Source organism: Hipposideros armiger, unplaced genomic scaffold, assembly GCF_001890085.2.
Source record: "Hipposideros armiger isolate ML-2016 unplaced genomic scaffold, ASM189008v1 scaffold_6, whole genome shotgun sequence".
Lineage (NCBI taxonomy): Eukaryota > Metazoa > Chordata > Mammalia > Chiroptera > Hipposideridae > Hipposideros > Hipposideros armiger.
The window spans coordinates 8,604,403-8,630,705 of NW_017731356.1; the positions used below are offsets into that span (position 1 = coordinate 8,604,403).

At 37.0% G+C, this 26,303-nt stretch overlaps 1 protein-coding gene and 1 pseudogene across 4 annotated transcripts in view; both read left to right on the plus strand.

The window, feature by feature from the left end:
* The window catches only part of LOC109384899 (40S ribosomal protein S8 pseudogene), a 30,991-nt pseudogene extending 21,743 nt beyond the window's left edge, over positions 1-9,248 (plus strand).
* The window catches only part of ABL2 (ABL proto-oncogene 2, non-receptor tyrosine kinase), a 93,201-nt gene that overhangs the window by 22,091 nt on the left and 44,807 nt on the right, over positions 1-26,303 (plus strand). The window lies entirely within an intron of this gene.

Consider the following 26,303-nt stretch of genomic DNA (forward strand, 5'->3'; position numbering starts at 1 on the left):
TCACCCGGGAAGAACACAGTGATGGTGCCAACTTGGGCCAGTGAAGCAACATCCTCCACAACTAGACTGAAGAACAAAAGGACAGCAACTTGTCGGTTCCCCTTCCCCCAATTCCCCTATAAAAATGTTTTAAAAAACAACAACAAAGAATGGATTTCTTATTATTTATCCTGCTAGCGATTCTTTGAAACTTCAGCAGTTCTGGAAAAGTCCCAGCAATTATATCTTCAAATATTGCCCCTTTCCCATATCTCTACTCTTGTCTTCTTGAACATGGTTTAGATGTATGTTGGACCTTTTGTTTTGTCCTCATGTTGTTAAGCTGTGTTTCATATTTTCAGCTGTATAACTGTGCCACATTTTGTATATTTCTTCAGACTGTTCTTTCTCTGGTCTAATCTGCAATTTAACCCACCCATTGACTTCATAATTTCAGTTATTATATTTTTCATTTCTGCAAGTTCAGTTTGATTCTCTTTAAAATGTCTGATATTTAAAAAAATATATACACATAATATAAAATGGACCATTTTAACCAGTTTAGAATGTGCAGTTCAATGGTAGTAAGTCCATTCACAGTGTGTAGCCATCACCGCCATCCAGAACTCTTCTCATCTTGCTAAGCTGAAACTCTGTACCTAGTAAACGATGACTCCCTGTTGCTCCTCCCCCCAGCCCCTCGCAATCACCGTTCTGCTTTCTCTGTGAATTTGAGTACTCTGGGTCCCTCATATAGGTGGAATCATACAGTATTTATCCTTTTGTGATTGGCTTATCTCATTTGACTTAAGTTCTCAAGTTACATCCATGTTGCTGCATGTGTCAGAATTTCCTTTTTAAGGCTGAATGATATCCCACTGTATGCATGTACCACATTTTGTGTATTCATCGATTGATCAGCCACTTGGGTTGCTCCCACCTTTAAACTATTGGGAATAATGCTGCTTAGGAACATAGGTGTACAGGTATCTCTTTGAGACCCAGTTTTAATTTTTTGGATCAGGTGGTAATACTATTTTAATTTTTTGAGGAACTGGCATCTGTTTTCCATAATGGCTGCACTGTTTTATATTCCCACCAGTAGTGCACAACTGTTCCAATTTCCCCATATCCTCGTTAACACGTATTTTCTATTTTTTTGATAGTAGCCATCCTAATGGGTGTGAGGTGGTTATCTCATTGTGGTTTCAGCTTGCATTTCCCTAATGATTAGTGATGTTGAGTGTCTTTGCATGTACTTTGCATGTACTTTGCACATCTTCTCTGGAGAAATGTCTGTTCAACTCCTTTGCTCATTTTTAAATCAGATTTATTGTTTTGTTGCTGAGCTGTTGGTCTTTTTTCATTGTGTTTTTTGTTTCTTCATTTACTATCATCATCCTTTTTTTTATTGAAACATATTAAACACAATAAATTAGTTGTATTTGTTACTGAGTAACTATTTACCCCAATGTTAAGCAGCTTAAAACCAGTACGTATTTGTGATTTCACACGATTTCTCAGTGTCAGAAATCTGGAAGTTTCTTAGCTTGGTGGTTCTGACTCAGGGTTTCTTGTGAGGTTCCAGTCAAGCTGCCAGCCGGAGCTCTTATCATCCGAAGGCTTGTCTGGGGCTGGCGGATCTGTTTCCAAGATGGCTCACTTAGCCGCCAGTGGGAGCCCTCAGTTCCTTGCCACGTGGGCCCCTCCGCAGGGCTGTCTGAGTGTCCTCACAACGTAGCAGCTGTTTCCCCAGAGCAAGTGATGCTAGAGAGAGGGAACAGAATACCTCAGTATTTTTTACAACCTAGTCTCCGAGTCATGCAAGTTTGCTTCCATTTTATTCTATTTGTTAGAAATGAGTCCCTAATTCTATTCAAAGGATAGGGAATTAAGCTTGAAGGGAGGGATATCAGAATTTGGTAAGGAATGGATTAGAACAACTACGTTAATGCTGGTAATAAAGTGGTTTTTAACAACAAGATATGTAAAAGTAAGGAATATTCTTAGTTGTCAGAAGCATACTTTATCCTAATAGTATTTACATGGTGACTGGCTTTGCTTTAGGTGGTTTACACATGTTCCCTTAATCTTCACAACAACCCTGTAAAGACAATAAGACTCTCTAACCCTTTAATAAAATGAGCACCCGGTACTTAAATAAATCAGCAGAAGATGAGATACATAGTGCTATGAGATGCAATGATAGTGGAATTCTACCTAGTCAAGGAGGTTAGGGTTGATTTAGTTGAGAATTGAAGAATGGGCTGGAATTAATTAGGTCAGTGGCTCGGACTGGGGCAGTGTTTCAGGCAGAGACAGAACGGGGAAGACCAGTGGATGGAGGAAGCGTGTTCAGTGTGTTCAAGGAGGATTGCAAAGGCTTCATATGCTTTGTATTCTTCAGTAGATTTTGCTTGATTACTTGCAAAAATATGAAATGTCATTGTTTAGATTTTATTTTGTGTAGGGTGTTGATGTCTTAAAAATTGTTTTTCGTTATTCTAATTCCACATGTTACCAGAAATTATATGGTATGTAAAAAAATAATTTCCAAACCCCTATCAGTAGTTTGTCAAATTCTTTTTTGGTCACCACTGGCTCTTTAGAAAGCACCCTGCTTAATACTCATAATTTGAATATTGACGTTTTGATCAGTGAGGTAGCTTAATTTCCATAACTTCCTTTGCTTTGAATTACATTGTTGGGAAACTGTTAATTAAAGAAGACTGATTTTAAATTTCTAAATTCGTCATCATCTTCTATAACAATTCTTGGAATGGATTATATTCAGAACATTGTAAACAATATTTTATCAAGAAATAGATTTGTTTGTCTTGCAGGGCCCCCATTGAATTGAAAATTACGAAATTTACAAAAACCTGTGTTAATATTGCTTTGACCATGGGTGGTGGGGTGGGAACATACTCTTTGGGCACAAATTTCTTAAGATCACTGACTTACAAAGTTCAATTTAATAAGCAAAAAACTGTTCCTCACCAGTCCACTAGGGGATACTCCAGTACTTAGGAAGAAAATCCAGGTGCCACTATAGGTTAAAAATTATCTCTCATTTAATAAAGTTACTATGTTTTTTTTGCTTACATGAAAACACAAGTTTGGACTATGAATTTGACAATAATATTCACTTATGGAAGAATTTGCATTTTTTTCAGTTTTATTAAGGTATAATTGACAAATAGGAATTGTATACATTTAATTAAAACATCAAGTTGTATGTTATTTTGATGTATGTTGATACAACACAGATGATGTTTCGATATGTGTATACACTGTGAAATGAACACCATTTTGATGTTTTGATATATGTATGCATTGTGAAATACACACCCCAGTCAAGCTAATTAACATATCCATCATCTCATATACTTACAATTTTTCTTTTTTTTTCTTTTTGTGGTGAAATCACTTAAGATCTGCACTCTTAGCAAATTTCAAGTATACAGTATGTTATTAACTGTAATCACCGTGCTGGACATTAGATCTCCAGAATTTATTCATCTTGTTAACTGACACTTTGTAGCCTTTGACCAACATCTCATTCCCTCCTCTCTCTGGCGCAGCTGCCATTCTACTGTTTCTGAGTTGGACTATTTTAGACCCCACATATAAGTGAGATCATGGAATTTGCTGCATTTTTAAAGTGTGGAAATTCATAGTGTGATTTGTTGGCCACTTTTTCTAGTGGTGATGCCTCAAACTTTCTTGAGTTCAGAAAACCTTTTTTTGTCTTTCTTAGTGCAGGAAACTAATGGTTCTCATTTATTTTGTAAAGTTCTGCTTTGTTGGAAGGTCAGAAAAGCTGATACTTGGTTTGAGTTTGTTATATTTTTCTCCATTATATTATGTATATTCTGAACATTTATCTTAGAAACTATGAAATATGACTGTAGATACACATAATGGAGAGTACAATTCATACTACTATTAAAGGTATTCAACAGAGTTTAATATTGATTTCTTTCTAGTAATTTTAATAGACACAGTACAGTTACTTAATGCTCTAAAGAAAAATGTGTAAAAAGTTGAGTTCCATTTTTAGAGAAGCAAAGTTTCAAGAAAAGAATTTAGGCTCTTCTATTTATTAGGAAAAGATGATCAGACTCATTAATGTTACAGAAAATACTTTGGTTAATGAAAAATTTATTCTTTATTTTTCCTAACCCATTTTTTTGTTTTTTGACTGTGATATGATTGTATGAATTTTCTGTTTAGTGTGTATTTCATTCCTCTATGTCTGCCACATAGGCATTTAAAGATTAAGTGACTTTTCAGATTTAACTCATCAATTCGCCGCATTTCTATTATTTATAAGTGCAAATGGTAGGTGAAATCGCATATCATCATGACAGCATGATTTTCAAAATGGAAAGTCAGGCAGTCTGGGATAAAAACAAGTATATTTATTTGTCCATTGAAAATAAAGGTGGTATAGGAATTACTGAGAGTTTGTTTTAAATAGCATTTGGGTGATAATTTGGTAGGGTGTTATAGAGGTAACAGTGTGGTGTAGGATTGCATTTGACATTCTGATATGGTATTTTTTTGTCTTATCTCTCTCTCTAGCAAAAGGGGGAAAGGGCTAAAGAGTGTTGGGATAATTAAGCCTGTCTTTTAGTTGTGCATCTGGATAAGTTGACCAGCATGACCAAGATCAGCTGTGTCTACCTGTGGGAAAACGAGACCCACAGTAGTCCTGTGGACCATTTTTCATAAATGGCTCTGTAACTTATTGTGTATGGTTTAAAGTTCCCCATTGTGTACAATGGCTGATCAATACATGAAATACGACTGGTTCATCTTTTGTTACATTTTGACTATAGAGGAAAGACAAAATGTCACGGAGTGTCACAGTTACTCTTTTGCTTTTATTTTTTTTATTTTTTTTTAATTTTTTTTTTTTAATTGGGGGAAGGGGAACAGACAAGTTGCTGTCATTTTTTTTGTTCTTCAATCTAGTTGTGGAGGATGTTGCTTCACTGGCCCAAGTTGGCACCGTCATTGCGCTCTTCCCTGGCGAGGCAGATCAGTCGCCGGGCTTCTGGACGGCCGCTCACTGCGGCTGCTGGCTACACACGGTAGCCCATGGCAACCCACTGCCACAGGGGCTGCAGCCTAGCCGTCGCCGGCGACCCTTGGCAACCCAGCTCCAGGTTGAGCCGTTGTTCAGCATCTTAGCTGTAGAGGGCAGTGTCACTGGCCCTCATATGTGGGATCCGAACCGGGGCCCTCTGGCATCCCAAGCGAGTTCTTAACCATCGCGCCACTCGGCCGGCCCTACTCTTTTGCTTTTATACTTTTTTGTTTCTTTGCAATAAATTTTTTTTTAAAGAAGAAAACAAAAGGAAGACTATATAGTGTTTTTGCTTATGTCCAAACTTAATTTTTATATGACAGGTTCCAATTGATTGTCAAATACTCTAATTTCAGTTGAGGGACTGATTTTCCAATTTCAAATACTCTTAATTACAGTAAAACCTTGGACTATGAGTCATACAGTTTGCGAGTGTTCTGCAAGGCGAGCAGACATTTCTAATATATTTTAACGTGGTAAATGAGCAATGTCTTGCAATACGAGTAGTTTGTTTCCGGAACAAATTATGCTCACAAACCAAGGTATTACTGTAATTGTTCCCTCTTTCATATAACACTGCAGTACTTTTGGGGGAAAACATGTGATATATTTTTTTTAAATCTTAAGAGTGGAGACTATTTAAATGATGGGGGAATATTTGTACATAAAGTTATTTCATACAGAAAGATTAAGCTTGTCATACTATCATAATGCCTAATATTTTAATGTACAAAAGTTGGAAAGTGTACAGCATTATCTGAATTTGAAAGTTAAGTGCATTAATCGATTACTTTATAGCTGGCAGAAATTAGTGCTTATTTTTTTCTTTTTTTTAGCTGAGCCATCCTGCCACCTGTTGGCAGCTCAGCGACAGCTCAGGTCAGGCTGTGAATCAAACCGGGGACCCTGTTGCTCAGAGCTCAAACTCTTGAGCGAGCTCTTAACCAACTGAGCCACTCGGCCGGCCCATTAGTGCTTATTTTTTTCAAGATACAGTTTTATAATTCTTATTCTATGTGAGATAATACAAGTGTAAAGTACTGGGAAGGTCCTTAGGTCTAGTATGGGTCCCTAAAGGTTTCATTACTGTCAACGTGCTGGGTTTCCTCTTCTGAAAGTCACCTTCTTCATGTGGCCTTAATGTCAGTTGAGAGGAGCACTGTTTTCAAGAAAAGTGGGAGTGACTTCCTGCTAAATAGGAGATGCGCTTTGGTTATAAAGGATAACAGAAAGTGACTAAATAGATGCTCCCACTTTTTCCCTTCCCAGCTGTCTTCCCATCCAGTGCCATTCCCAGGGCTAGGCCTCCAGTTCTGGGTACACAAGAGCATAGCCCGGGTATTCTTTATTATTGCTATCTTTGGTGACAGAGTTCCTGATGACAAGGTCCGTGGCACACAGTCCCATAATGAGTTAATAAAGGCATGACCGTACTGCTGTTTGATGGCTCTTTTACCTTACATGAATGAACTGGTGAATGGAGCTACCAGCTTCCTTGTGACAGGAGATTGCTGGTTAACATACAAGAATAAGGGAACGTTTGAAAACTTTGTTAAAATTAATAACAAGTTAATGCATTAATATAGTGTTAACACGTTAATACAGTTCAAGATTTACGCAGTATACCTTTAATTGCTCTACATCTCTCCCTTCAGCCACCCGGTTCTCTTCCCTAGAGGCAATCAATATACCCAGTTTAAAGACACTCTTAACATTTATAATTTAAAGGACTTCTTTGGTATGCATGAATAATTAAAGTTGACAGCATGAATTCTAGAGTCAGACATTTAAAATTTTCATTTATTTAGCAGTTACTGAGCACCTGCCAGGTACTTTCTTGGCACCGGGAATATGGCAGTGAGCAAATGAAGCTCCGTGCCCTCATGGGATGACAATGTAGGGGGTGGAGAGGAGCACTGAATATTTATTTATTTACTGTACCATGTGGTGATGAGTTCCAGGAGAAAAACAGCTGGGTGAAAGGACCGAGTGAGAGGGGAGGTGCTGTTTGGAATAGGACAGTCAGAGAAAGCCTCTGGAAGGGCGACATTCAGCGCAGAATTGAATGATCTGAAGGAGTGAGACTTAATGGCTTTTAGGAGAAAAGTATTCCAGGGAGAGGACCGTCAATTCCGGAGAATATTTTTACAGCCGAGGCATTTATTCTTCCAGAATGGTGGAGAAGGCTGGACTGGCTAGAGAGGACAGACTCAGGGAGAAGGCTGGGAGATGGTAATACAGGAGAGAGAAGGTAAAAGCTGTGTGTGGGATGCAGGGGATTGCTGAGGACCAATTTTAGAAGGCTTGTGTAACATCATGAGGAGTTAGGGTTTTACTCTGAGTAGGGTGGGAATCTGTTGGCGGGAGGAGGCGTAGATTTAAAAAGTTCAGTCTGGCAGCTTTGCGGAGAATAAACTCTTGGGGCAAGGGTGAAAGCAGAGACTAGATATGAGTCTAAAATAGCCATAGGCTATGCAGCACTGTCCTAGATAGAGTGAGCTTTATCACAGTTATTTGGGGATCATTTCTTCGTGGGATTTGATTTCTGTTGAAGAACAGGGTAAGAGATAAAATTGAATTTATAATGAATATTTTTTTAAATGGTAGCTTTAGGAATTACAGTTAAATTCTAATGATTTAAGTTTGTTTGTATAGCTTTCCCAAGTATCACTTGCATCTTGAAGAAATATGATAAGATTCCTAAAAGAAACTCCAATACCTTTTATAGTTATATTATAGCATGCAATACATTTTTAAATTAGGTCTTCCCAAAAAGGCTATGTTGCAAAGTTTTGACAAATTAAATATTGGGTGCTATTTTTTCCTCTCCAATTTGACTAGGTGACGTTTCGAATTTGAAACTGCTTTGGTTTCTCCAGCATGTATCACTATGCTAAAAAGTATTTAAAAGTCATAATTCGCAGAGTCTTTAAGCAAGCAGGTTGTTCGTGATGAAAATAAATGGAATATAAAAATGTCAACATGTAAAATGTAAACTTTCAAGTGACTGAATAATATGTCTGAATTTGCTAGCAAACCTTTTATATCTGATGTTGTGGAAAGGAACTGCATCATAGGAAATACATTGGACATTTCCGAATCTCAGAACTCTTACTAAGTGAATAGAGGCACTTTGAATCAGAAATGAAATCACGGATAAGGGCAATAACAAAGCAAAATGGACACTGGGAAGCATACTAAAAAATCAATAGTGTTGGAAGGAGAAGAGGAATAGAAAGTGAAAGGGAAAGAGAAATCCTAGCATATTGAGAAATTAAGCAAACTTTTAAATAAGGAGTTGCTGGACCCAGTCAAGTTTAGGGAGTGTATGGAAATGATTAACATAGACACACATACACACACACACCCATCCCTCCCCCCACCCCTCTGAAAATGAATTCCAAAACTGCTTTATACATTATGAAGTTACAGCCTAGAAGAGCTTGATAATTTTTCTCAACTCTTAATTTCTGTTCATTTGATCTGCTTGTCTAGGGTTCCCAAAATATGACTAACAAAGTAGTTATCAAGAGTTTCAGCTCTTTCCAGTCGGCGCTGAGCCATGGGCATCTCTCGGGACAACTGGCACAAGCGCCGCAAGACCGGGGGCAAGAGAAAGCCCTACCACAAGAAGCGAAAATATGAACTGGGACGCCCTGCTGCCAACACTAAAATTGGCCCGCATACACACAGTCCGTGTGCATGGAGGCAACAAGAAGTACCGTGCATTGAGGCTGGATGTGGGGAACTTCTCCTGGGGCTCCGAGTGTTGTACGCACAAAACAAGGATTACTGATGTGGTCTACAATGCATCCAACAATGAACTGGTCTGCACCAAGACCCTAGTAAAGAATTGCATCATGCTCATTGACAGCACACCGTACCGACAGTGGTACGAGTCCCACTATGCACTGCCCCTAGGCCGCAAGAAGGGGGGCCAAGCTGACTCCTGAGGAGGAAGAGATTTTAAACAAAAAGCAATCAAAGAAAATTCAGAAGAAATATGATGAAAGGAAAAAGAATGCCAAAATCAGCAGTCTTCTAGAGGAGCAGTTCCAGCAGGGCAAGCTTCTTGCATGCATCCCTTCAAGACCGGGCCAGTGTGGCCGAGCAGATGACTATGTGCTACAGGGCAAGGAGCTGGAGGGAAATCAAGGCCTGGGAAGGCAAATAAATCATCCTCCCTCCTTGCTTGGTTCGTGTAATAAAAGTGTTTTGTGTTCTGTGAAAAAAAAAAAAAAAAAAAAGAAAAAAGTTTCAAGTTGATGGCTTAGAAGATTTTCAAAAAAAATTTTATAAGTTTTTACAGTGGGAACTTTATCCTGAGAAAGTAGTGTGTTTTTATTAATAAATTCTCATTGTAACTTTTCATGGGTTTTTATTCTTGCCATAGCCTTTATCTACAACTGCTGTGTTTTGTAATAGTCAAAGATAGTATAATGCTACCTGTAGCTCCAACTTACGTAATAATTTATTTTTATTTCTGTTTGAGATAAGAAAACAGGATTTGGCGTACTTCAATTTGGTTCTTGGAATCAGATTTTTGAGCTGAAAATAACCTTAGAGGGATTTCTTCCCCTGCTCCTTAATTTTACAGATGAGAAATGGAGGCACAGTGGTCAATTCTCATAGCTAGTATGATGGAGAAAAGATTAGAACTTAGAAGTCTCCTGACTTCTGGTTAAGTGTTCTTCTACATTGTGTGATGTTTGTTTTGTATTGTAATTTTTGACTATTTCAGTTGTACGTTGACAAAGACAGCAGTTATCTTTTTCTGCTAAGTTTTAGCTGCTTTGTGTTTCATCAACTTGACCGCTTGACGCATACACATAAAGATGCTCTCTTTATATTGAGAAGGTGACAGCCCGTGGTTATCTTCCTCCGAGTGAAAGTCAACCTGTGAGTTCCAGGAATATGTTATCTAAACCTTTTCATCTTCATTGCCAGCTTTATGGTTATATTTATTGTTTTCTTGTTTTGATTTGAATGAGTATTTTGCATAGTTAAATCTGTTTTGTAAGGGTTAAGTATACAAAGTGTAAGTTGAAATTTTTCTGTTAAAAGCTTATATAGTGCCTTATTAATTTTAATAAGAAGGACCAGTTTGCTTTGTAGGATATCTGATTTATGGAATATTTTAGGGCATTCATCGGGATATTTCAGGAACAAATAACTGAAAGGCTATTGTCATAATTTTGCTGGAAAAAAATCATTGGGATATCTGACTTAACAAGTAGCTAAGGGTGTTTTTAGTAGCACTTTAATATGCTTAATAGTTTAAGTATCTTTACAACTAATTTTTAAATTTTAAATAAATTTATCCCTAAAATCTTGTTGATATTATTTAGCAATTTTTTACAGGTTTGTAGAAACAAACTTTGTTAATTTCTAACAAAATATTTACAGTTTCCAAAACTTTGAAGTAATGAGGCTGTTAAAATACCAGTAAATGTTGAACCCTTAAAGCAGCCTGTTGGTATATAAATTGGTGTATATATAATGGTTCCAGCCAAAAGTGGAAGAAAAAATGAAAGCTGCTTGTAATCAAAGTGTAACACAAAGTTCTTTGTGGAAGAGTTGTGAAAGACATTGCTTTCTTAAGCAATGTTTGATACTAATCACAGGCAGACATAACCAGCTATACTGACAGTTGGTTATAAAATAAAAGTAATTGGCAGGAAAGTCACAACTATCAGTGGCAAAGGAAAGAACACCTCACTCCTTAAGCGACCAGCATCTGTGTCTTTAAGGTGATGCACAATTAGGATTTTCCTTGATCATAAATTTTAACCAATAGCATTCTATTTAATATAAACTTGATTAGTCATATCTAATTCGAGTTTTGAAAATTTACTATAGGAGAAACACCTATACCTACCTCATTTACTTGGGAGATTTTAACTAGAAAGCACACTACAAAATTCAGTTGCAGTTATTAATAAGTACAGTAAAATGTTGCCCTGTAGATAGTTTCCTGTAAAAATAACATATAACGAATAAACAATCAAAAAAATTCCTGGAACTGAAAGAGGATTGTTTGTCAGTTATATAGTAAATAAACTTAATGCAAGAGGGGTCATATTTAGCATCAGTATGTATTATTAGACTCAAGCCAGTAGTTTTAGTAGATTAAGAATTTAGACAGTCTACTACTTTCTTATTTTTGAGACATCTTTTCTGTCCCTTACTTAAAAACTTTGATGCAGTAATTTTCTTGTAATAGCATACTTAAGGAAGTGACTGTTAAATGTAATATATATTTTGTTTATCTTTTTGGCTTGTAAATTTTATCTATTCAATCCTGAATATAGTGTAGAAGTTTTAAAAATCCAATTTTTTGTGTGGATATGTTTTAAATCATTGAATCTAGCTAAGCTTCAGTTTCATTGTTCATGTTTTATAGATGAAAAACTGAAGCCTAGAGAGGTTGGACAGTGTTCCCAAGATCAAAAAGCTAGTAAGTTGGCTACCTAGGACTCAGACTCATTCTCTGATTCTCAGTACTCACTCCTCTACTGTATATATTAATTTTCCTTAAGTTAGTATTTGTTATCCTCTCTTTGAACCTAAATAGCCCAAGTCAAGACTTGAGAAATACACACATTTCTCAAACAAAATTGTTTTCCTCTTGAGGAATCCTGAAGCGACTATCTTTGGGGTAAGGGTGATATTAGAGGGGTTCATTGCTACTATTGTTACCTAACTGATCATATTGAACACACACACACTCACACACTAGAGGCCTAAACATGACAGTTTTGTTTAAACTCCCTTTTGTAAGGGGGCTTAAGGTGGGTGGGGGACAGGACACGTAGGAATGTACTGTTCTTTCAGCAGCATGCCTGGACAGACAGCTGTGCTGTTAGAATGTGTCTGCCCAAATCCATGTGCATTCTTGATGGTAGCAGTTTGCACCATTGCAAGTCTCCAGAAAGGGACAGTTGGTTATTGGATGATGTCCGTTTGGGATGTGATTCTCCTCTCTCCCCCAGTAGGACAGTAATTATCATTGTTTCTTTGTGTCCTTATACATTTAGTTTGTGGTGGAAGGTCGACTTAGAACAGTTCTTTAAAAGTGAAGGAAGAATGAGGGAATTATCATTAAATATAATATGAACTAATATTTACAATTTTTAATGTTCGCTGGAGTAGAAATATAGTATGCCTAGGTTTTAGATGTTTTTTTCTTTTTAAAAAAATTAGTTTTAGTTGTGGTAAAATAGACACAACATAAAATTTAACATCAGATGTTTTAATATACTGAGTTTTACTGTGTTCGCATAATGGTCTGTTTAAAATACGAGTAGTTCCTGTGGGTAATCCTCACGCACTTTGGCCAGAGGGCCTCTGCTTTTCTCTGTTACTCCTCTTCCGTCTCCTACCTGCTACTCGTACTGAATCTTTTTACTCCCCTGGAGTGGAGTCTGGTGACAGAGCAAGACAACAGGGAAGTGGTAGACCTTCGAGGCTGAGGTTCCCCCATACAGTACCCGTGACACGTGGGTCACACCGGCCCTTCCTTCCTTCCCCCTTGGAGCCGGCATGCCAGCTCCTCAGCAAGAGTGGATAGAAGAGCCTGCTTCTGGTTGTGTGTAGCTCTGCTCTTGTTACTTCCGTAACAGCTTTCATTTCTTACCATCTTCAGGAGGCGGCCTAAACTCCTTAGCAGAGCATCCAGCCAAGGCTTTCATAATGGGATGCCTGCTGGTCTCATACCTGTTCTCTAGGCTCCAGCTATGCTAAAATACATGTAGTTCTCTAAATGTGGTCTGTGCCTGGCACATAGTAGGTGGTCCAGAAAGTCCTTCAAAGAATGAATATATATTGCAGTTGTACTTTTTTACATACTAGCATGCTAACTTTTATTCCATGGCCAACTCGTGACTTTCTTATGAGACTCAGGGCAAGAATCCTCATCTATACTAGTAAGCATCTGTGATACCAAACATGTAGGCCACATTTCTGTGTATAATAGCTGCTTTGCTTTTTATGTCTCCATTACTAAGTGAGGTTCATGAGCGCCAGGGACCATGTCTTACCTTCGTACCCCCTCGCTCTTGGCCTGTTCTTCACAGGCACTTTCTAACTAAAAGCCTTTTAAGGCAACTAGGTAGCTTTTCCTCTTGTTTCCTAATGTTTACATTATGAAATATTATATATGGAATATTCCTTTTTTATATTTTTTAAGATTTTAATTCAAATATAGCTAACATACAATATTTTATTAGTTTCAAGTGTACATCATAGTTATTCAACAGTTGAATATTCTTGACTTTTTAATTTCATTTATTTTCCTTCCCAAGGTGAAAATTGCTCAGACATTTGACTTGTGAAATAATCAGTATTTTGATGAGTATATATAGTAAGTCATGGTTAGTATAATATGACTGCCTATTATGGGATTGGGGCGTTGGGTAGGGAAGATTAGAATTACAGACTTCATCTTCACGTGGCATTACCTGAGCACTTGAAACAGTTGGACAAGATTATGTAAGCCTTATCCATCTAGATCAGTACATCTGAGTTTGCACATTTGAAATTGGTGACTCATTAAATTGTTCCCACTTAAGATGTAAGCATTGCTAATGTATTTGTGTTTCTTCCAGTCTGTTGCTTTTCTTTTATGCTTGACCTCAAAAGTTGTGTCATGTTGGTATTCTTTAGAATTAATGACTTTGTGGGCAACATTATTTGTTTCTGTGAGAAGATTTTATTTTAGATGTTCTTCCTTTTTCGAGCGCAGAATCTTTATCCTTTTACCATAAGTTTTGACTCTGTTTCCAATTTTGGTTGTGAAACCATTTAGGTGAAACCACAGTCCAGGAAACTATAAGCATACTAAAAATGTCTTGGGGCTTTTTGGGCATCAGTCTAAGTACCATAAAGATTTATTATATAAACAGCAATTGTGTGAAAAACCAAATTTATTTAGATTTATTTAAATAATTTTTTAAAATTAAAATTAGGGCGTGGGATTGAAAACATCTCTGATCACTATTTTTCCAAGCGTAGGCCAGCCGCTGCTTCCTCATTAGAGCTACCTGCCCACAGCGGATCAGCTTTTATGGGACATTTCCTTTTAAAAACTTTTTTTGTGTGTATTGTTATAAAATATATGTAGCATAAAATTGGCCGTTTTAACTATTTTTAAGTGTACAATTCAGTGGCATAAATTACATTTACAATGTAATGTCACCAATAATCAATAACTCCCCTTCCTTCCTCCTCACAGTCCCTGGTAACCTTGAATCTACTTTCTGTCTGTGTGAATTTGCCTATTTTAGTATTTCATGTAAGTGGAACCAAACAGTACTTGTCTTTTTGTATCTAGTTTACCACACTTTGTTTATCTGTTCATTTCTTGATGGACACTAGACTTGTTTCCACCTTTTGGCTATTGGCATATAAGTATCTGTTTGAATCCCTGTTCTCTGTTCTTCTGAGTATGTACCTGCGAGTGGAATTGCTGGGTCATGTGATAATTCTGTTTAGCTTTTTGAGGAACCACCAAACCATTTTCCACTGGGGTCGATTTTACATCCTCACTCGCAATGCACTGTGATTCATTCTTAGGAGACAGTTCTACGTCTGAGGTTTTTAGTTTTAGTTACGTATTACCTTGGTTGAGTCTCTTTAACCTCTTTGTATTTTAATTACCTCATCCTTAAAAATGGAGCTCAAATTAGATAATCTATTGGATTGTCGGAAAAGTCATGACGTATTGTTTCCGTTTTTCTTTCCAAAAATGCGTCATGACTTTTCCAACAACCCAATATCAAGCTGCTTCTATCTCTAAAATTCTGGGACTGACATTGAAATGAATTGCCATGATGTTTACATTTGCAGTTCTTTTGTCCTGTTCCTCTTTTTAAAGAGCAGTTTGACTATACAGCGGGAGGCAGAACCTTTCTTTGCCTGGTGATACAAGTGTATTCACGTCTCCAGATACTTTCTAATTCATATTGGGTTGTCGGAAAAGTCATGATGTATTTTTTCTGTTTTTCATTGCAAAAATGAGTCATGACTTTTCCGACAACCCAATAACAATATTATTGTTAGATATGAACCACTTTAAGTTAGTTTATCGAAGACTTTTTCAGGTACATCTACATTGAAATATAAACTTTTATTAATTTGTAATATATGGCTATAAAAACCATAAATTGAGCAAAATTTATTTTTTGCACAATTTATGTCAAAAAAGGTTTTGCTATACGTACATGATTCTACATTTGTGAAAATTAAATATATTATATTTATATATAATTATAGATGACATAATTATAATGCTTATTATGTTATATAATATATTGTTATATAATATATTGCTATATAATACATAGCATGTTATATAATATATAATATATATTATATGTAGAATAGTATAATGAAATACTTAACACAAGAAAGCAGGCATTTCTAAGTGTACCACCATTTGCGTAAAGATCTCTAGATGCTTAATGAAAGCTTGAAATAAAGGGGAGAGAGAAATCAAGGATAACTGCCAATTTAGAGCCTGAAAGAAGAGTAGCTTTCATAACAAAACATAAAAACTGTGAAATAGAAGTATATTTAGTTGACATATGAGGAAGAACTTAAGTCAATACAAGCTTTAATAACAGTTGTTACTTTCAGTACAATTTTGGCATGTTGGAACTTGAACCTTTTATTGCAAAAATTTGTTTATTTCACTCTATGTAATTATATCCCTGATGACACATGTGTGTGTATATACACACAAGTGTATTTGCATAGCACTTAATTACATAACAGAATGTATTATACACACAACAAGTAGGGAGCAAGAGGTCTCAGATCTTGTGTTAGGGACCTTCTGTTAGAAGGCCGTGATGTCCCAAAAGGCCATCATGGGTAAAGGAAAAGAAGTTTTAGTAGGAGTTTTCCCTTGGCTACTGAGGACGAAGCAGGAAGAACTCGGAGTCATCCTTTTTTCCTGACCAAAAGGCCAGCTTCCAGCTGGTTATTCCCCAACTTTGCAAGAAAAGGGCCGCCTTATATACTTAAGTATTTTAAAAGTTGATTTTAGCATCTAATGTTTTCCAGATAGCCCCTGAAAATCAGATTTGTGAAAGAGGTAACCGTTTTAGCCTATTTACACCGCCCCCAGTGAATTACATGAAGCAATTGCCAGTAAATTAAGTGAATTAATTGCTGTTAAATTCAGGGTTCCTTATTCTTCTGTTTATTTGGGTTTCAGTGGATAAGGAAGGAAGCGTTGGTAACCGCTATCTGCCCTTCTGAACTGTGCCTTCAGTCCTAGGACCAGATCCTCCCAAAGACCGCCGGTCGCCTTGAGGATGACTAGTTGGAAGGGGTGGTATGTCATGACTATTCTTGGAACTTGGCTTGGCTGTTTCTGGGCTGCTTTGGCAGAAGCCAAAGGGTTGGGTTGGATCTCAGGGCATCTTTGGAATAGTCAAGATGCTTCGTATAGCAGCCCAGCTTGCAAGCAGGGCCCAGTCCTCTTATTACAGTTTTTGTTTTTGTTTTTTAAATCTCTTACAGTGTTCTGAATCCTATTCTTCTTGTCAGTAACAGAAACCTACTCTTCACTAGTCCATCTCTTCCCCTAGCTAGGGTGTTAAAACCTTCTATTTCTATTAATATAGTTACTCCTAAATTGGCTCATCAAAATCAGTTTTACTTCTAAAAAATGCTCAACTGCGTATATTTTTCTGAGGATAGGAAAATGTAAAAACACTAAAAAGTAAAAAGTAAAACTGCCTGCTATTAGTAACAGCCTTATTACTTTTGTTTTCTGCATAGCATTTGACTATCACAGATATTTGCTTGTACCCAAAGTGAGACACTCTTAGAACTTGAAGAGCTCTTTTATGCATAGAGTTAAAAAGGAGTGAAAATTGCTTTTGATCAGTTCCTTATAACCTCTTTTGATTGCAGAGACTGGTAAGGATTTGTGTAGCTTGTAATCTCCTTTATGAATTTGCTTCGCCTTTCCCTGCCATCAGCCATTATGTCTTACTGCCCAGGGCAGGAGCTCACATTCCCGTTTACTAGACTGCAAGATAGTGGCATGCCAGACAGTGTAAAACTGCCTAGGATATCTGTCTGCTCGGAGACTAAAATTAAGAGCTAGATGTTTATTCCTTGAGTACATCCATTTAAGGAGAACAGGTCCCTTCCCCCATCTGACTCCTCAAATAGCCAATTTATTTCCTTTAGGTAGCTTCAAATTTGTCTGTTCTGATATTCTAAATTAGCCACCAAATATTTACTAAGCTTTTACTATTGTGAAACATTCTTGGCAATGGAAGTCTGGTCTCTCCCAGCTCCAGGGGACTGGTGGTGGCTTTTCCAAGTTTGGACAAGGAACAGAAGACCAATTCAGGTGGTCCAGAGAATAGGGTCAAGGAGCTAGGTGAACATCAGCCTGGTCTAATAGCCTCTTTATTTCCTCTCTCTCTGGCTTTGGCATCCCTAACTTCCTATTGTGGCCATTTGTGTTTTCTGCCTTGCCTATCTGTGCCCAAACCCAAAACCAAACCAAAACAAAACAAAAAAACTGCCTCATATCTTTTCTTCTGTTCTTGAAATAAAAGGTGCTAAAAAAATTTCACAGGGAGTAAAAAAAAGGTAAAGGCACTAAGAGGAGATCAGGGGGTAATAATCTCCTTTTTATATTTCTTGTCCTTTTTGCTTAGAACCAGTAAAAAAAAGTTGAGGGATATAAAAAAGTTGTTGGAAGATTTTAAGACTACATTATGGACTGAACAAAGTAATAGTCATATATACAAGTATATATTTCAAACTAATCCTCAGGTGTACATACAGGTGACTTCAGTGAGAATATCAAAGAGGAACTATAGTCCTGGAAAGGTTTGGGGGTCATCATGTGTCTGTAAGTACAGGGGTCGGAATAAGGAATAAGTACGCTTATTCCTTGATGTAGGGTGAGAAGGTAGAAGCAGCGGGAACAATGTATTCCCAGGGCATGGGGGGGATGGGGAGGTCAAGTCAAAGGCAGACTAAGGAAGAGAACCTGTTACGAGTGAAGGAAGGTTCTGCAGCTGTTTTTAAGGCATATGCATAGGTCAGTATATAAAAAATGGGAGTTTTTTGCTTTACGTAAAATTTGACATGAACATACACACACACACACAATTTATAAGGGGAAACTAATAAAAATACTGGCATTCCAATACATTTGAAACTGTTAAGTGTCATTGTAAGTTATTTTTTAAAATTTACTTGTTTTACTTTTATATAGTCACACATATCCAGTTAGTGTCCGAATGTCACTTTTTCAGTTGTTTGAATTAATATCCAGATAAGACCTATTTATCACAATGATATTTTAATAATTGATATAATATTTAATAATATATTTAATGACATTTATATATATTTAATGACATTTATATATATTGAGTTGTCGGAAAAGTCATGATGTATTTTTTCTATCTTTTGCGTTGCAAAAATGCGTCATGACTTTTCCGACAACCCAATATATATATCTTAAATCTCTGTTGATCTGTAGGTTCTCAGCCTTCACTCTTGATAATGTTTTGTGCAGTGGAAAGGGTTATTTCTAAAAAGCCATTAAAAAGCCTTTGTAGCTTTAAAATTTGCTGCTATCTTATTCTAATTATATCAGCTATTTCCTAGAACATGCTTTCAGAATATTTCTTGATGGTTTTGGAAGAATGCATCTGGAAGTTTTTTTTAACCAAAATTTTTTTCTTTATAACTTATGATTTTTAATACTTTCTAAATATCCACATTTTACAATGCAAAGTTCTCCATTCTGGGTGGCCTTTCGTCTGACCCTGTTAATTTAGCATTTTCAGAAGAGACTCGCAGCTTTTTGGCCAGAGTTCAAACACAGCTCTCTCATATGTATATCTAATGGGGATAGAATAGGCTTTATGGCGTGGTCTGAGGAACACCAGCGGTGTCTTCCTGCCTACTAGTTAATGCCTAAAATTCTTTGGGGAAATTTTTTTTTAACTGTGTAACCGATTAAGATGTAAACATTATTATAGCTCTGGGGGGTGGGATTCAGTGCGATTATTTGTACATTAACATCTTCAAAGAAGTTACTTATCAGATTATCTTTAAATTCCATAGATTATCTTTAAATTCTAAGGCTCTGTATCCCGATTGTTCTAGAGACTTTGTCTGGAGGAGTAAGCACCCCCACTTAGCTCCTGTGTAGTTAAATAGAATCTCTTCTGTTCCCCTTATTACCACTCTCCAATCAAAGATCAAATCACTTCAGCCGTTTAGATAGAAGAAGACTGACTTGGGACATACATGTGCATTCATGTATGTTTGCATACAGAGTCATAGGAGCATTGTGAGGGGTTCAAGTGCTTGGGAAATAAGAGGACAGATTCACAAGAGGTCAGAAAAGGAGGGAAGTGTTGCATATACCAACTTCTTGTCTTTGCACTTTGAAAATGCTGGCACCTATTACTTATTATTTTTAAGGTGAATTAATTTGCTTTCTACTTTGCTGTGAATTATTTTGAGCTCTAGTTCTGTGATTAGTTTTAGTGAGGAGAAAGGTATTTATTTGTGGTCTCTGTTGCGATTTTTTTTCTTCATTTTGGGGAAATACAGCAATCAGTAAGGAACATTTGTACCAGTGGTAGTTAGGTTTGATGATTTTATTGTTCTTTTTCAGAAATGAGAAAATAAATTATGCTAGACTTTCTTGTGCACATGAAACATGAACATGAAAACTCACTCTTTGAAGTTTTGCAGAGTTCCTTACAGAGTTTTATTTCTATTTCTTTGTACTTAGGGGTAGCATAATTCAATACACATTGTACTTCATCACAGTGTAAAATTTGGTTATTCTAACCAAATCTGTAACTTAGACCTTAAGCTCTTTGAGAGCAGTCTCATAGCTTTCATCTTTGTATCCCCCATAGTATCTAGCAAATAGTAAAACCCGCCGGTAAGTGCGGTCCAAAATGTGCTGTGTTATTTTAAGAGGTTAGTAAAATTACCAATGTGATTCTGCACAGATGGCCAATAGTTACAGAGCTAATCACCATTCATATTCTATCAGAACTATCATCCCTTAAACAGAGGAGTAGTTCAAAAAATTTTTTAATGAATGAGGGTTTCTGTTTGTATTAATTTATGCTAATACAGATTATTTGTTTAAAGTTCCCACTTTCCATTTAATTATTTGTTATTCTCAAATAGAACTATGTTAGGGATTTGTATTGTGTATTTTTTTTTTAAGAGAAAGGTATTATTTAATGTTTGGGCTTAATGACTAATGTCAACTGAAAAATAATATCGGCTAGGTGTTTTGTCACCAAAAAGGTTTTTTTCAGGAAAAAGAAAGGGTTGTAACTCAGTGCATGTAGACATAGCAAGCTATGTGCCCACTCTGGCCTGCATGCCACGATGGAGGGCTACTTGTAGAAGGGAAAAAGACGTTAAGGGAAGGGGAAGTTAGAACCCTAGAGCTTTATTATAAACCGAGTTCTTCCTGGAGGGGCCTCATATGTAGAGTTCTGGCCATTATGCAGAGCATGAGAACTCCCATAAGCCCTAGCTCTTCCCATGGACCCTCCCAACTGGTAATGTTTGCTTGAAGCTCCAGTGAGTCTCTGTCACTGAATTCACCTTTGTTAACAGGTTTTCCTATAGAGTTGGAGAGCATTAAACAATGTTCTTAAATCATTCAACAAGAATAATTTTAGGTTATTTCCTATATTTGACTTTCTTTGCCTATCTTTTTCGTAGCTGTTTAAGAGTCCTTTGGTTTTGACTTTTGAAGCCTCTCCTAGGTAGTGGTTATATGCTTGATGTTTTGAGAAAACCTGGTTAAAACCCTTTTGTGTATGAAGGAGTTTATTCTTGTTTGTATTATACTTTTATGATTTTTATTTGGAATTTGCTCTTTAGGAGTGATATTTGTCTAAGTCTCAGCTTTCAGAAAAATTAAGGCAAGCAGAAAATGGGAGAAAATTTAACTAGGAGGTCTTTTAATACTACCTAGTATAACCAAGCAAATCTATTTAAAGATAAGACTAGTTTCCAGACGAAATTAGCCTATATTATCCTCCATGATTATTATAGAGAAACTTCAGTCTTGGCGGCAATAGACTGTGAGTCAATAAGTATATTAACCAACTCAGTGTTGCTTCACTTGAGTATATTATTTGGCCCACAGAGTAGATTTTACCATTGCTAATTGGATATTCTTGGCATTATTACTATTACTAAATGAACTAGAATTTGGCTGAAAATTTGAAGCCTTAATAACTGGACTAGTAAATTATGCTAGTTATTGTCATATAGCAGTGTTCTTCAAACTTTTTTATTCACATATTTCCTAAAAAAAGAGGCTGTGACTGTAATGGAGATAGCATGAGGAAGATTCACCTTTTTTGTACCTTTTACAAACAGGTGATGATTATATGTATGTATAACATGTATTAAAATTCATAGACATTTTTTTTTTTTTAGCTGAGCCATCCTGCCACCTGTTGGCAGCTCAGCTCGGGCCGGGATTCGAACCCCTGTTGCTCAGAGCTCACACCCTTGAGCGAGCTCTTAACCAACTGAGCCATTCGGCTAGCCCCCTAAAATTCATAGACCTTTATACACTAGGAGAAGGAAAATGGCTGTCTACTCTCTTGCACATGTTTTGGATGACATCTAAAAACTTTTTCATCACAAGTTGAAATCATTGCAAATTATACACTTTTTGGCATGTTATAAATAATGACATTTTAAAATAAAACTGTTACATCATTTTAAAAAATGTATCCAGGAATCTAAATACCACAGTGATTTATCACTTACCATCATCCAATTTAAAAAGCACATGAACAGGCTCTTTGTTAACAGCTGAAAGTTGTAAATTATTCCTGTTTTTCTTTGTATTTGTATTTCTATTCCACTTTCCTCATAGAATTTATCCTAATGTTGTATTTTATTGACTACTCTCATACCATATCATAATTCTTTGCACGTATTTGTATATAATCAAAACACTTTTTTTGATAAAAGTAAAATTTATTGGGAATGCGTTATATCAGCTATTGCTGTAAAAAATAAAAAGCTACTTAATGAATAATCTGAAAATCTCAGTAGTTTAAAACATTTTTTCCCCCCATGAGTGTCTGGGTCAGCGGGGATTTGGTTGATCTGGGCTGAGCTTGACCGGGTTCAGCTGGATTTAGTTCCAAGCTCATAGGTCTGCTCTGCATGTCTTATAATCTCCTTATGGAGATAGGAGAATAAGAAAGGGAAGAGGGGGAAGGAGGAGGGCGGATACACAAAGCCTGTTAAGGCCTGGATTCAGAATTGGCATACTGCCCACACTGTTGGGCAGAGAAAATCACATAACTAAGTCCAGTCTCAAAGAGGCAGGGTTTGCTTATTCTAGTGGTAGGTAACTGCAGAGTCTTTTGGCCAAGGATATGGATGTATTGGTTGTCGGAAAAGTCATGACATATTTTTTCTCTGTTTTTTGTTGCAAAAACGCATCATGATTTTTCCGACAACCCAATATAATTCTGTGACAGGGAGAAACTGAGCGATTGGGAACAATCATCCACTTCACCCTGTGCATCTTTTAATGAGGTGGTTTATCATGTGTCTGTGGATGGTGTTTACTAGAATGAGACACCTAAATGGAGATCTAAAGCAGTAGGAGTTACAGCCAGGCAAATTGGGGGTGGGGACAATGGGCAGAAGACATTTGGGGCTGAGGGAACAATACATACCAAAATAAAAGTGTGTTTGGGAAATTATAAAGTTGAGCATGTCCAAGATATAGGGTGAGAGGTCAGGTGTTTACCAAAAGAGAAGGGGAAGGAGAAGAAGGCGAGGTCACTGCAGAAGAACCTTTCATGCCATGTGGGGGAGGTTAGACTTGAACTGCAGCACAGTGGGGACATCGCTGGAGTGTTGTAAACAGAGTAGTGATATGATCAGGTTTTCTTGTGCTCTGGAAAAAAATCATCTTTGGCTGTTTATGCATATTAGATTGATGTGAAATAAGACCAGAGGCTGAGACCAGTGAGGAGTCCATTGCAGAAACCCAGAGGAAGAGTGAAGGTGGCCCAAACTCAGGTAGTGGACTTAGGGCCAGAAAGAGATGGTAAGCCACTGAGAACTAAGTTGAACTATTTTCAGTCAATGAGTACATTGGTCACACTCTCTCATTCATGTATAATGTTAGAACAAGGGCAGTTTTTCAATTAACATATGTCTTCGATCTTTAATTTTATAGAACGGTGTGAATGTTAGCAGTGTATGTTAAAAGTGATTTCTAAATAGTAAAGTTTAATACAAATGCCAACTATTAATACAGAGGGTGCTGGAAAAATGTATACACATATTAAGAAAGGAAAAAACTAGTATTAAAATTACACTGATGGTAACCACTTTGAACACATCTTGTAATTGCAGAGGTCAAATGTGGCTTGTGTTCGTCTTTTGTTATCAGTATATATTGAGTATTACAATTTTAACAGTTTTTTCCTTTCTTAAAATGTGTATACTTTTTTTGGCACCCACTGTATTATTCAGGATGTTATTTTTTGAATTCCTTGGGAAAAGAGTTAATGAGTGATATGTTGTTTTCTTGTGGCTAGAGAAACACTATTAACTATTAGCTCAGTTACCTCGTTCATATTGTGTGCATTTTCTGTGTCCTTAGTTTAACTGTTGTTCCCCCAACCCTCATAATCTAGAAGATTCAAAATACATATTTGTCTGAAACACTCTTGAAATTGATACCACTCTTTAATGGCTTCTAATTGTCAACAAGACAAATCTGAAATTCTTGCTGTGAAGGCTCTCCCAGACCTGGTCCTCGCCTGTCTCCTCCTTTAATTTTCTTAGCGCTTCATTTCATGTACACACCCCTCCCAAAGCAAAAACAAACAGAAACCCTGGCAGCATGCTGAGTTTTTTTCAGTTTCCAGAATGTGCTATGTAGTTGGCTGTCATTAGTCACCGTTTACTTGGAGTGCCTTCATCAGCCAACTTCAGATGGTCGATATAATAAAAGTGACTTGTGTGTCTTTTAACTGGAGGTGATACGTGAGGGCCAGGTTTCACCTTTCCAGTTTACTGATACACCCCTGGTTCTTGTCACAGTGCTTGGCACAAAGTGGCTGTTCGACAGAGATTTGAGCACTTAGCACATCGATGAATTATTATGGAGAGTTAGGCATTTTAGAATTTCCTGTGGATTGGATTATTTTGTTTCTTTATGTGTGCGGACACATTCACATGCATTCCATGCACAGAAACCTGTGTGTATGGACGCAGTTGTCGCTTCCATAGTGTCAGGGAAACAGCTGACTGCTTGGATTACAGAGGATTGTATTGTAGATCTTTAGGAATGACCCAGGTTTATTTGTGAGGCCCTTCCTAGGAATGTCAGCTCGGAGCTTGCCTTGAAGTCCTTGTGCTGGGTGCTAGCTCCATTGACTTTGGGAATTCCATGAGGGAAAGAGGATTGGCACATTCCTTTCATCCCTTAGATATTTCATTATCTTTTGCCTAAACAACATAGGCAATGATGTGTTTGTGCTGAGATGCAGAAATCTTGGAATGCTGAATTCCACACATTTTATGTGTCTAGGAAGGATCGTAGTGACCTCTACACTTCTGTCACCATTCTGAACAGGAGGGTATTTATTTATCTATGAAACGAGTGTGGAAATTTTAAATTCTGAAGTTAAGCTGCAAATTCTCATCTACAGGTATTATTAAAATTTAATGTCCTGTGATGCTATACTTATGGCATGACTTTTTATTATTTTCATATGGCTGGTGAGAAAATGTGCTTCAACCCTATTTTTGCCTTTTTTCTCTTTATTTTTTTAAATTATCATATAGTAAAATTGACTTTTTTTGTTTGTACAGCTCTATCAATTTTAACCCCTGTTGATTTGTGTAACTCCACAATCAGCAGAACAATGGTATCCCCCAAAACTTGCTTGTGCAGCCTCTTTGTAGTCACATCTTTTTCCCACGCCGAACCCCTGGCAACCACTGATCTGTTCTCTATCACTATAGTTTTGTCTTTTCAAGAACGTCATTTCAATAGAACCGTACAGTATGTAACCTTTCGAGACTGGCTTCTATTGGAAACTCAGCGTTAATGCCTTTGTGATTCATCCAAGTTGCGTGTGTCAGTAGTTCCTTTTCTGTTGTTAGTAGTATTCCATTGTGTGGATGTGCCACACTTGGTTTATCCGTTCATCTGTTGAGGAACACTCAGGTTGTTTCCAGTTTGGGACAATTATGAATAGAGCTGCCATGAATGTTTCTCGAGGATAAATACCCACCAGTGGGAATGCTGGGTCACATTGGAGCAAATCGGTATGCTCTCGGATGAGTTCTTTACCTGACAAAACTATGAGAAGAATTGGATAATTAGATACATACTAATATGAGAATTAGATATATACTGATACATGTTCTAAAAGCCTGGTATTCAATTTAAGTAGTGTTTTGATACATAGACTTGGTGCAGAAGATAAAGTATTTGCATAAGAAATGATTTTGTATCAATACAAGCAGCTTTAGAGAAGCCTGTATTACATTACACATTACACCAATTCAATCCAGATTCTTTGAGAGGTGAATATGATTCTGTTTGTCTGTGTTATCCAAGTATAACAAAGTATAGCTACCCAGGACTTTTCATCAGAATTCCATTTTATGAAACAGTGTCAGTACATTTGAGCCAGTATCTTGTCTAGGATGACATTCCACTCCTTCACCAGCCAGATGTGATAACCTTCACATGCTCTGGGACGGTTTGACCACGCATGACCTCACTTGCGGAGAAGGAAGGGTTAGTGTAGACCCTCTCTATGAACTGGAAAATTAGTTGATCTTGGACATCAGGTTCTTAGGAGTCCAGATTAAAGAGATTATCTATATTTAGAATATGCATTTTACCCACATTGAATTGGAACCAGCTTTCACCCAGTACAGTCTGATAGTTTGAAAAGGCAGAAACTTCATTGTTAGGGTCTGAAGGTAGGGCTTGGTGTATATTCCTTCTAGTCAGCCTTTTTATCTTCATCAACCTCCTGTTAATAGGCTGGCTTTAGTTGTTTTCAGAGTTATTAATTACCCATGATTTCAAGGCTCCTAAGTGCCAGAGGCAGAATTGCAAATCCTACTCCAAAAGGATTCTGTATTTTTATGTTTGGATACCTGCAAAAGTACCCCTCCCCTCCCCTCCCTC